The sequence below is a fragment of the Oryx dammah genome, unplaced genomic scaffold, assembly GCF_014754425.2.
Source record: "Oryx dammah isolate SB20612 unplaced genomic scaffold, SCBI_Odam_1.1 HiC_scaffold_29, whole genome shotgun sequence".
Classification (NCBI taxonomy): Eukaryota; Metazoa; Chordata; class Mammalia; order Artiodactyla; family Bovidae; genus Oryx; species Oryx dammah.
The window spans coordinates 13,447,155-13,459,985 of NW_024070213.1; the positions used below are offsets into that span (position 1 = coordinate 13,447,155).

Here is a 12,831-nt window from a genome sequence, read left to right on the forward strand (position 1 = left end):
CCCAGGGATCAAACTAGTGTCTCCTAAGGCCTTGGTTGTGTATAAAGTAATGATTACAGTTACGTGCAGCCTTGGAAGAGTCTTCCAGGCCTCGCTGTTCCACCCCTCTCCACCTTGCCCTCTCCACCTAACCATCTATGACGTTTGCCTGCAAACAAGAAGGTTTAGGTTTGAAAGGCCAAGGCTAAGAGAGACAGTGGTCTCTGACGTGAGGTGCATCAGAATCCCCTGGAGGGCTTGTTAAAATACGGTTTACTATCCCTGCCCAAGAGTTCTTGAGTTGGCAGGTCAGGAGGGCCGGAATGCTGCATCTCTAACCAGCTGGAGGAGGCCAAGATCTCCCTTTGAGAACTGCTGCCTCAGGGCAGTGCTTTTCAACCTGAGTTGCACTGAATGTTGGGATCTCAGAGTGGGGACGCCCTGGGTGCACTGAGCTGTCCACGATCTCAGCCTGGGGCTCACTGTTACTGCCTAGCACTCTGTCTTTGCACAGGACCAGTTGAAACATTTCAGGCTTTGTGGGCCTCTGGCCTCGGCTGTATATTCTTTGTGTTTTGTTTGTTTTGGCCCTTTAAATAGGTAAAAATCACCCTCAGCTTGCTGGTCATCCAAAAATGGTGTGCAGAGCCCTGGAGGACAGCCAGTTATGCAACTATTAAATCTAATGATGGAAACGGCGACTCACAATCAGCATTAATCACACAGTAAATGGAAACCAAGGTAGAAGGCAGACTGAGTCAAAGGAACGGAAGGCACCCCTGTAAACGCGGCTTCTCCCGCTCACCTTTCCCTTATCCTCACTGTTTCTGCTAACACAGTGTTCCTTCTACATTAAAGAGGGGGCAGGCTTCCTTTCACCCTCCTCCTCCGGCTCAAGGTACCACTACCTGCTTCCTACCATGTGCTTGGAACTTTCCGTTTCCAGTGACTGAAAAGCCCTCAGTGATCTGCTCAGAGCTGCCAGAAAGTGCTAATTGCTTTCTGAGCATTTATTTCTCTCCCTGTGCTTCTAGTCCGAGCTTCCTGTTTCACCCTCCCTCCCCACAGGGAGAGAGGAGTTTTTCTTCTGGAATGAAACTCCTGGCTTCCCTAAGCCTCTGTGTATGCCAAACACACCCCAAACGTGGAGCCACGTGGCACCTGCACACGGCCCCTCCTCTCCTCCCTTCTCTCCAGCCCTGAGGGCACTGGGTCCCTGGTCATCAGGCCACTCCTTCCCCTGTCCCAACTTATCTGCTCGGCTTTGGCCAGAAAATAGCCATGCCTGGAGCAGCTGAGGAGCTTCTCTGAATGGGCCTCAGAACTCCTAGAGGCTTTTTGCTTTCTGATCCGTTCCAGATCCCAGATGAAATGGACAACACCCACCTCTGCTCCTTTCCTGTTCTTTTCTTCCGAGCCTTTAAAACGCTCAAGAACCTGTGAGTGGAATGACCTAAGCTGACTTTCAAAAAATGTAAATGATTTCAAGTAGAAGGGTGGAGGCCTAGAAAGGAAACGGCAGCCTCCAGCATTTTCCAAAGATATAAACCTTGAATGGGGATCTGAGGACACTTGACCGGCCCACTCTTTTAAGGAATTTGTTGTTGTTGTTCAGTTGCTAAGTCGGGTCTGACTCTCTGTGACCCCACGGACTGCAGCACACCAGGCTCCTCTGTCCTCCACTATCTCATGGAGTTTGTTCAAATTCACATCCATTGAGTCAGTGATGCTACCTAACCATCTCATCCTCTGCTGCCCCCTTCTCCTTTTGCCTTAAAGGATTAATTCTGCCCTAACTGGGCCACTATCCAAAAATGTGACCCACACAAGGGTCCTCCTGGGCTTCCTGGGCCAGAAACATGTACAGCTTCACAAGGCCTCACCCCTGGTTTAATGCTCAGCCGTTTCATCTTGGAATTCTTAATCATTTATCTTTGTGTTTGGTACATGGAGTCCCAGGATGGTGGGCACATCGGGGAGATACACATAGTATACGTGCCCACTGCTCCTTGCTGCCACGTCTGACCTGGCATTTCTGGTGTCCCGTGAGCATAGAATCCCAGGGCATTCTTGCTGTGTGGGGTTCAGAGAGCCCAGAACAAGTAAAGAAGCCCCCTGCGTACAAAGGAGTTTGGTCCTGTGAGTGTGTTCGTTAAGTCCAATTTGCTGGTAAGTCCAATCACATTAGCCTAGGTACCCAACTAACACAAAAGGCTATATAGTACTGTACTGTAATAGGTTTTATAATAGTCTTCATACAAATAATACATTAAAAAGCACAAAAATAAAGAAACATTTTTAGTCTTACAGTACAGTACCTTGAAAATTACAGTAGTACTAGCTATATCGCCGCTGGCTTTACACTTGCTTCCAGACATCCTGGGCTTGAAATAAAGACACTGTACCACTGTCTTCTATGCACCACAGTACAAATACACACCCACTTATAGAGGATGCATGCATGTGACAGTGTACCCCAGACACGGGAACTAACTTATGTGATCGGACGTGTGAATGCACGTTTGCATCTGTGGAAGTTCATAATGTGAAGGTTCGTACGTAAGGAGCTTATTGTACAGGTAAGGGGTTACCTTGATGACACAGCAGCCCCTGAGGCCAGGCTCCCTGCTGGCCAGGAACCAGAGCTTGGTTCAAGGCCAACAGAAAGCCGTGCATTCTGAGAAATACCAACAACCAAAGGAGCCTGAGACAGCCCGTCCTTTCCGATTTCTGCTGCTTCCGGCATTAGACACCCACTTCCACGGCAAACGATGACACGGGGGAAAAGCAAGGACGGTCAAGCATAGCTTCTTTTCTTTCCCAGCCTTCCTTTATCATCACTAAGCCAAAAGTGGAGTGTGTTGATAGAATGTGTGTGTGTCAAGAAGTGAAACAAAAACAGTTTGAATCAGTTTCGTGCCCCATGTCTACTGTCCTGATAAAATACCTGTGCACACATGGGGTTTGAGATAAGAATGGTGTCACTTTGATGACTCAACATACAAGTTAAAGGGCTATCTATTTACATTGAAAACTGGCACCGCCCAATGTAAAGGTATTTCCGACTCAGTGGACACGAGTTTGAGCAAACTCCAGGAGATGGTGAAGGACAGGGAAGCCTGGCATGCTGCAGTCCACAGGGTTGCAGGGAGTCAGACACGACTGAGCGGCTGAACAACAATGTAAAAGGGAATAGTACAATTCACGCAAATCATTCAAAATTTTGACTTTACTCCCAACGTCGTTAAAAGGCAAGTTAAAAAAAAAAAAAAACCCGTCATGTCAAGTCAAGAAAGAAGACATGGAAGAAAGGAAAAGGCTTTATATTTCGGTGCCTTGAATAGTCCTTTTTCCCCGATTTTTGAACTAAGGTCCCGGATGAGAGTTTGAGACACGGTCTCAGGCTGATGAGTCCTTCCTAAAATATTCGCCCAGTGAACATTTACTGAACTCCTACTGTCTGCCCAGCTGTGTGCTGGATGCCAGCAGCAGAAAGTCAATACTGTGAATGTAATTTCCATCCTCTAGTAGTGGGGCACAATAGCATTCTGCAACCAGGTTTTGGGACATCATTTTCTGAATGTGAGAACTCTCATAGATGTCTATGAAGGGGGCTTCTAAGAGAGAAATCTCTTTACAGTATTACAAGAAACTTGGGCCTTCACCTATCCAATATACTTCAGAGATCAGCTACCACCCTCCTCGATCAACCAGAAGAGGTGATGCTTTTTTATTAAACTTTGGCAATCAGTTCCAGACCTCAAACAAACTGACACACACAGCTCTCTCCTGTCCTTTGTTCTTTCCTCTTCTGAGTCTTTTATTTTTATTTATTAATTTATTTTAAAAGATTTTTTAAAATGTGGATCAGTTTTAAAGTCTTCATTTAATCTGTTACAATATTGCTTCCATTTCATGTTTTGGATTTTTGGCCCCAAGACATGTGGGGTCTTAGTTCCCTGACTAGGGATTGAATCTGCACCCCCTACACTGGACCACCCAGGATGTCCCCCTTCTGAGCCTTTTAAACACAACAGAATTTGTCAGTAAATGACATAAGCTGATATTTTTTAAAAACATAATGAAACAAAACAGAAAGGTGGGTCTTTGGTTACTTTTGTCAGATGGAAAAACACATTTTCACTTATGTTGAAGTTTGGCTGATAGAACATCTTTCAAAGGTCCGTGTTTAAAAAGAAGAGGAGGAATCTGTAAGTCAGGACGAGGGTGAGGACTGCTGCGGGTTACCCACCCCCACTACCTTTAGAGAGGATTTGAGAACACAACTCTGGATCTCAGCAGTCCAGGGACCTAGCAGAGCAACTTCCCATAACATTTCCTGAGCCTCTGTAATCTCTTCAGGTCTTGAATTCTTGGTATTTGCCAGCAAAGCTCCTTAAGCCTTTAAGAAGGGCCATCTGTGTACCCACCTCCTCCCGCAGGGAGTAGGGCAAAGTTCTGGAATATAACTGGCTCCTCCTCGAAGACCTTTGGGGAGGGGAATCGCCCAGCTGGAGGGGCATCCAGAGGTGGGGCTGGCCTGCTGGGTAACCTCAACGACCTGAATCCAGGTTAGGACCCAGAGACCATCTCCTCTGTTTACATGGCAGGAGACTGAGGCTTAGTGAGGTCACGAAAGCTGCTCAGGAGAAAGCAGAGCCCAGATTCCAGGCTGGACTTTCCCGACTCTTCTGTGAGCTCCCGCTGTGGCCTGGGGGAGCCTCCCTTCCAGCCTCCTCCGCAGTCGGCACTCAGCTGTTCTCTCCTCTCCTCCTGGGAGTAAGCATCGTCTCCTCCACAACTAGATGCCCAGAGGTCAAGGCTGGCTCTTTATTATTTCTCAGGACCAAGGCTCACGCCCCAAACCCCTGGCTCCCCCCGCCACTGGCTCTGCCCTCTGCCTGTGCCATCTTGTAATATAAACCTTATGGACCTGAGAACCACAAGTCAGCCCGGGGGTACGCATACAAGAAGCAAGGTCAATGGTCAAAGGAATTAACAGAGGGCTCAGTCCTGCACTCAGGTCCCTTCTTTCCACTTCTCTCCAGTTTCCCTCCTTGACCAGTGACCTAAAACAACCCTACGAACAACTTGACCTCCTTCCCCATCCCTGGGTGAACCACTGATGCCTGGCCCTCGGGGTTTAGCAAAGGTGGTGATGAACTATATCCCGAACCCAGGCACAGCACTGGACACGGAATCACCCCGCCATTCACAAGTGAAGTTACAAGAAGCGACAAAGGAGGGACATTTCCCATGGCTGCTTAAATACCGGGCAGGGCCTGCCATCCACCTTGGCCTCCAGGCTCAAGAATCACTCAAAGAGAAGGGTGTTCTCTACTGCTGACTACTCAAGAGAACCAGGTTGGGCAATCTCCTAGAGAGAGACATATCTGGGCAGGTGGCCTGGGACACACCCAAGGGAGGACAATGACAGAAGGGTCCCCTGCACGTGTAGTTCTCCAATATCAGCGTGCATTCTGTTCACTCTGGGATGCCTGCTGTAGCCTCCTGATTCAGTGCCCCGTGCCATACCACGTGCAGAGTCAATTTCCCACTAGCCTTGACCCAAACTCAGGAAATTAAACCAGTTGCAAAACATCAACCATATGATGGAATCCATGGCCAAGCAGAGACACCTGGTGGGATGATAGCTCTGAGCATCTGAACCTCCGCCTCTGGTCCTCCCCGAGTATGGGATATTCCCAGTCCCAGTACTGGTATTGAAAGGGCCCTATTGTCTTTGGATGCAATGGTTTTCTAGCTTTATTATAGTGGGAGGGCCCTTTGGTCAAAGGAAGTCCTACCCAGAAGCCAGCCTGTAACTCAGGTCGGCCCGGAGCTGGGGTGCACAGCCCCAGGACCTGCCTATGGGGCTGCAGCTCTTGCCCAAGCTCCCAGGAGCACAAGGTGAAAGACACACTCCTCACTGAGTCACTCACTCACTCACTGACACAGCCTCTTGGAGCACCCACCAGGTTCCAGGCGCGATGAGCCGGCAGGTAACAGGACCCAGGCGGGGCCGCTCCTCAGCGAAGCTCTCCGTGAGGTCGGATGCTGGCAAGAGAGGGTCAGACGGTGCTAGGAAGGAAACAGACCAGAGCAATGTGACTTAGCCAGGAGGTGGCTGCTTTAGATAAAGGGTCCCTTCCTCTCTGAGGATGTGAAATGTGAGTCGAGATCAGAATTGTAACCTGGAACGATGCCGATCTCAACCAAAGACGAGGGAACAGCCCAGAGAGGTGAAGGGACTTTCCCCAGGTCACACAGCAGGTAGGGAGCCGAGCTGGACTGAACCCAGTTTTCCTCTCAATGTTTCCTAAGCAGCTATTATGGGCCCAGAAGCCTCGGTGACAGGTGACATCCAGGGGCCACAAAGCACAACCACACCCCAGGGTCTGAGGCTTTCAGGACTCTAGACACCCTCTCAGGCTTCCTCAGCAGGTCCAGCATCAGGCAGGACCCCCTGTGACCTGAACAGAGAACCCTGAAGCTGGTGAACTGACTCATCTGAAAAGACCCTGATGCTGGCAAAGATTGAAGGCAGGAGGAGAAGCGGACAGAGGATGAGACAGTTGGATGGGATCACTGACTCAATGGACATGAGTTTGAGTAAACTCTGGGAGTTGGCGGTGGACAGAGAGGCCTGGAGTGCTGCGGTCCATGGGGTCACAAAGAGTCGGACACGACTGAGTGACTGAACTGAACTGAACTGAAATGAGGCTGGTGACTTGGGACAGAGCGCTCCCTCCTCTGCCACCTCCCTGGCCTGAGCTATAGAAGGTGCCCTGGCCGCATCCAGGGATCACACAGGAGAAAAGCCAGCCAGTGGGTGTGAAGGTCCCGGCCTGCCTGGAGAAGGCTCTCTGCACAGCCCAGAGGACCCATCGAGCCGGTTGCCCTTGTGTGCTGCCGAGGCATCCACACCAAAGGGCCTGCCCCAGGCAGGCCTGCACAAACCTCACACTCCAGGGGATCAAGGCTGGCGTTGGGCACACACTCTCATCTCTGGAACGTGCAGGGAAGCAGTGAGAAGATAGCTCCTTCCACTGCCCGCAGAGGGGGCCCCCCAAAATGTTAGTTGCTCAGTCATGTCCGACTCTTTGTGACTCCATAGACTGTAGCCCGTCAGGCTCCTCTGTCCATGGGATTCTCCAGGCAAGAATACTACAGTGCGTTGCCATTCCCTTCTCTAGGGGATCTTCCTGACCCGGATTGAATCCGGGTCTCCTGCAGGCACTCCCCAAATCCTCAACTAGAACTGTGGCCCAGCCCTCAGCCTGTGCCATCAGAGCCTGCCTGCTGTCAAAGCACTCTGCCAGGACTCAGCTCTCTTAAGCAGCCAGCCACCTCGAGAGGTGGGCAGGACAGCACTCATTAGACCCAAAGCAAGGGAGCCCCAGGACGACAGGAGCAGGGGACAGGTCACTGGTTCAAGCTCAGGCCTCTGAAGCCACCTCTAACGCAGCTGCCCGCAGCCCCGGTCTCTCCCGACATGTCCACCTACCCAGGGTGTGTCCCCAAGAGTCCAGGAGCTAGAGGGCACTTGGGGCTTTTCCAGAAGCTCTTTCCTCTCCAACTCTTTGCAACCCCATGGACTGTAGCCTGCCTCTGCTCATGCGACCCTCCAGGCAAGAATACTGGAGTGGGTAGCCATTCCCTTCTCCAGGGGATCTTCCCAACTTGGGGATTGAACCTGTGTCTCCTGCACTGGCAGGCGGATTTTTTACCACTGAGCTACCAGGGAAGCCTTACCTCTCCACCCTGCCCCACAGTGTGTGTCCACACGCAGAGACCACCAGCACTTACCCCTCACCCTTGGCCCCTGAGACCCAGCTCGAGATGCCTTCCTGAGCCCCTTCCATGTTCTCCAGCCAAGTCATGTGTGTGGACACAGAGTTGGTGAAAACAACCCACCCAGAACCTTCCACACCTCCTGCCCTTCCACACAAGCCAGCCAGCTGCTCGCACAGGAAGGGGCAGGACACACGGGTGACAGGCCCTGTAGGGCCGGGTACCCCAAATACTCAGATGTGCCCACGGACTTGTGGACCAGCCCGCCCAGCAGACAGACGACTCCTGCGCCAAGAACAGTTCAATGTCTGGAGGAGACATGCCAGCGGCCCACATTAAGCCAAGGACACTTCCGTGCTAGCTGGGATGGCCCTCGACCTGTCACCTTGGGTTGCGCATAAGAGCTGCCAGGAGTCAGGGTGGACAAAGGGAGTGACGTCTGGAGGAGGGACAGCGTGCACTGAGCTTCCTTCCAAGACACAAAGTGCAGACAGGCGGTCTAGGGAGGACAGCTGGGGACGCCAGCTGGGGACAGGGCAGCCAGGACTGCGTGCCCCTCCTTTCCAGAATGGGCCGCCGCGCTGGCCCCCAGGCACCCCCAACTCCAGCCCCCTCCCCTGGAGTCCCGAGCGGCCGCCGGGCCCCCTCCAGCGCCTCCGCCGCACTCACCGGCTGCGGGCTCCGCAGCGAGGGCCTCCAGGGCCGGCCGGCTGGGGGCTGCAGGGCTGGCGGGTCAGCACCGCAGCCGCGCTCAGCCCCGAGATCGAGATCGGCACTTCCTGCGGCCGCGCCCCGCCTCCCGAGCGCCCACCCCCGGCCCCTCCAATGCCCGGGCTCCTTCTCCCGCCGCCCCGCCAGCTGCGCTGGTCTTTGTTTGGGGTTGGTCTTTCTCTCGTTTGGAGAGCGGGGGCGAATCCAGTGGGAATCAGGGCCGCTGGGGGGTGGCCCCGGGGTCCCTGTGAGGAGCGGGGATTGACGGATGGACGGATGGATGGCTAGATGTCGGGCGGCCTGCAAGTCCCCACTTGGGCCTCCGCCAGGGCTCGCTGCTCAGGCCCCACCCCCACCCCGGGTCGGCCCCTAGTGGGGGTTAAACCGGCAGGGTCCTGGGAGAAGTTGGCCGTGGTGAGGGGCGGGGGTGGGTGGGGGGGAGGTTGCCCAGGGCCTCCAAGAACCAGGCCTTATCACAGAGCCTCCCTTCCCTCCTCCCCTACCCCCAGAGTCCTCCCCACAAGGACGACCCCATCACTGCCCTAGCCCTCTGAGAGTCTTGTGTGCTCTCACTTTCCCACTTCCTGGGCCCTGGGGGAGCCAAGATCCCCTCCTGGACTGGAGGAGAAGGAAGAGAAGCAGCAGAGACCGCCCCCCGCCCCGCCCCCTCCCCCGCCCCCCCTCTTGTCGTGTCCTGGCCTCCAGCAGGGGCAGAGCTGCCTAAACTGGATCAGAGCAGCAGGGCGAGACAGCTATTGCCATTTCCCCAAGTAGCAAAGGCCAGAACTTACCCACCTCGTGGTCTCTTAAGACTTGACCACGGAGAGCTCGGTTACCCATTTGCTGGACTGCTGGGTCAGGGAAGACAGAGTTGGCGGAGAGCTGACAGGTCTCCCAGGACTGTGAAAGGTGGACAGAGGGGAGGTGGGGTGGGGGTCTCGGTGGGGTCGGTGGTCCCCACGGAGGAAGACCTGAAATGGGGCGGTGACTGGGGAAGATGCAATGGACAGCTCTCTAGAGCTATGGGGTCGGGGGTCGGGGGGGGGAAGGGGTTGTGCAGCTGAACGTCGATGGTGGCGGGTCTCAGAAAGGAGGCCACTGTGGTGCCGGGGGTGAGGGAGCCAACCCGAGGTCTGGAGGGCCGTGAAGCTGAGTTGCAGGACGGGTGTAGACAGGGCAGAGCGGGCCTGGCTGAAGACAGATCCAAGTCTAAGCAGGAAAGGAGCGGGTGAAAGAAACTGTCCTGGTTGGCGGGGGTCTGCACGGTGCCAGGGGCCACATCACTGGAGTAGGAGGTGGGGGAGGGGCAGGTCCTGCAGGACCCCGGCTCCAGGGATGCTGAAGAGGCGGCGGCGTTAGACTTGACGATGAGTATATCTTTGGGGGCTTCTGAGAGAGTCTCTCTGCTGGAGGTGGGGGGGAAGATGAACCACAATCCCCCACCTTTCAGTTCAGTTCAGTTCAGTTCAGTTCAGTCACTCATTTGTGTCCGACTCTTCGAGACCCCTGGACCACAGCATGCCAGGCCTCCCTGTCTATCACCAACTCCCGGAGTTTACTCAAACTCATGTCCATTGAGTCAGTGATGCCATCTAACCATCTCATCCTCTACTGTCCCCTTCTGCCTTCAATCCCTTTAGGGGCATCTAGACCCACTCGGGTGACCTGCTTCTGCTCCAGAGGCCTCTGAGGCTATCCAGGCTCCAAGGCTTCCTGAGGGCTCAGCTCCTGGGGAAATGGCATCCAGTTCAAGTTCACTGTCTGCCTGGTCTCATTCTCTGGCTTTCTCACAGTCGTGTCCCCAAGAATCCTTCCCATTGACACTGGGCTGTCCATCTCTGTGCACAGCCTGTTTCCCAGAAATCCATCCTGAGACAGAGGGTCAGTGAGAAAGAAAAGGTGGTGGGCTGGGCAAGGGAGAGGCTGTGGACCCCCAGCACTGCACTTGGGGTGAAGGCTGAGCCTGTGGTGGGAGAGAAGACAGAGCAGATGGAATATGAGGGCCTCTCCCTGACCTTCCACGACCTCTGGGGAGCACCTTGACCTCTGGGGAGGACCTTGATCTCTGGGGAGCACCTTGACTTCTAATGAAGTGACATAGACGTGCCAGAGAAGGGAACGGTAAAGAAGAAGCCCTGAGCAGTGGGTGGGAGGAGATGTGGGAGGTAGTTTCAAAACGGTGGAGGAGAGAAGAGGGAGGAGGCTTGAGCGGAGAAGAGGCCGTGGGGGTGAGGAGCAGGAGACGCGCGTGCTCATGGAAGTTAGTGTTGCTGAAACAGTAATTGGAAAAGAGAGGGCTGGAAAATGTTCCAGAGGGACCTTTTAGCAATATGAGAGGGCCAGTGACAAATGAACCTCTGGGCCAGGCTGTCCGCTTTCCAGCACTGTCCCTGGCAACATTAACATCGAGAGTAGTGAACCCATGGAAATGTGATACGTAATTTTAAATTTCCCAGTAGCCTCATTTAAAAAAAAATGTAAAACAAGAAACAGGTGAAATGACTTTTCATAATACATCTTATTTAACACAGTATATCTAGAATGTGATGGCTTCAGGACGCATCAATATAAAAAGTTATTAGAGAGGTATTTTAGATTTTCTTCCTACTGAGTTTTTCAACCCTGGTGTGCATTGTACACTCATAGCACCTCTGAGTTCAGATGCTCCCTTTTCATTGGAAATGTCTGCTCTGCATTCAGATTTCATAAAATTTAAGATTGAGAAAGTAGATTTATAAACCTAAGTTGCTCGACACATACTTACGCTTTCCAAAAACCAAATTGAATGACCAATTTTTCATTTTTACTGATTTATTTTTTGGTCACACTGCGTGGCATGGGGGATGTTAGTTCCCATACGAGGGATCGAACCTGCGTCCCTACAGAGGAATTGCAGTCTTAACCACTGGACTGCCAGGGAAGTCCCTCAAATGGTCAGTTTTTACATTTATTTAGGTTAATTAAATTAACTGAAATAAAATATTTAGTGCTTTAGTTGCACTTAGTACATTTCAAGTGTTCAGGAACCACACGTGGCCTTTGTTCCCATATCAGGCTCGTGGCCATGAAGTCCTAGACTTTGGTCTTTGCTTTGTCCTCACCTTCTTTGAATGGAGAAGGCAATGGCACCCCACTCCAGCACTCTTGCCTGGAGAATCCCATGGGCGGAGGAGCTTAGTGGGCTGCAGTCCACAGGGTCACAAAGAGTCATACACAACTGAGTGACTTCACCTTCACTTTTCACTTTCATGCATTGGAGAAGGCAATGGAAACCCACTCCAGCACTCTTGCCTGGAAAATCCCATGGGTGGAGGAGCCTGGTGGGCTGCAGTCCATGGGGTCGCGAAGAGTCGGACACGACTGAGCAACTTCACTTTCACTTTTCACTTTCATGCATTGGAGAAGGCAATGGCAAACCACTCCACTGTTCTTGCCTGGAGAATCCCAGGGATAGCGGAGCCTGGTGGGCTGCCGTCTTTGGGGTCGCACAGAGTCGGACACAACTGAAGCGACTTAGCAGCAGCAGCGGCAGCACCTTCTTTGAAAGAATGGATCCCCGGCCCCCTCCAGGTGCTGCTCCACCAACAAGAGCCTGATCCGTTCCATTCTGTTTCACAGGACACACTTGGAGAAGATGACAGAGTGGCTGAGCATCCAGCCCCTGCGGGGAAGGGAACTGGGGGTCGACTTGGACCACCTTGGTGAGGAGAGGTAAGTGAGATGTGAGCTGGACGTATTCCATTCCCATCCTCCTCCCGTGTTCATGTGAAGAAGGCTGTGGTTTCCGGTCAAGCTTGCTTCTCCAAAGGCTCTCCTTATGCAGGCCAGGACCCCCTTTTGTAGCTCGCCACACCGGCCCCCTGAGCTCTGAGCACTGACTCACAGATGCTTGGGCTTGGCTGCTGGGTCCCGGCCTTGGTTCCTGCCTCTGAAAAATAGGAAGAATAGCCCTTCATTTGAGCTTCCCTGGTGGCTCAGAGGTAAAGAGCCTGCCTATCAGTGCATGAGGCCTGGGTTTGATCCCTGGATCAGGAAGATCCCCTGAAGAAGGGAATGGCTACCCACTCTAGTAGTTTTGCCTGGGAAATCCCACGGACAGAAGAGCTTGGTGGGCTACAGTCCACAAGGTTGCGTAGAGTCAGACACAACTGAGCAACTAAATTATAACAACAAAGTGCTTCATTTGAGGAAAAACCAGGAGGGGCTGGTGAAACCCCCAGTAGGAAGCTACAGTGAAGGAGACGTTTCAGTCCCAGACTGGAGATCTGTGCTCCTCACCCTGGGCTTCCCTGGCGGCACTAGTGGTAAAGAATCCGCCTGCCAGCTCAGGAGACACAGGAGACATGG

At 53.0% G+C, this 12,831-nt stretch overlaps 1 protein-coding gene across 4 annotated transcripts in view; it reads right to left on the reverse strand.

The window, feature by feature from the left end:
• The window catches only part of TSPAN11 (tetraspanin 11), a 64,053-nt gene extending 55,488 nt beyond the window's left edge, over window positions 1–8,565 (reverse strand). The window contains exons 1-2 of one of the 4 annotated variants that reach the window (XR_005719759.1): window positions 8,443–8,564; window positions 5,955–6,060 (exon numbers count right to left, since the gene is read on the reverse strand). The gene's annotated coding sequence lies outside the window, so the exon portion shown is untranslated. Of the gene's footprint in view, window positions 1–5,954; window positions 6,061–8,442 lie in introns of all 4 variants that reach the window. The other 3 variants (XM_040233741.1, XM_040233739.1, XM_040233740.1) reach the window with 3 other exon arrangements.
• Between the last annotated feature and the right edge of the window lie 4,266 nt (window positions 8,566–12,831).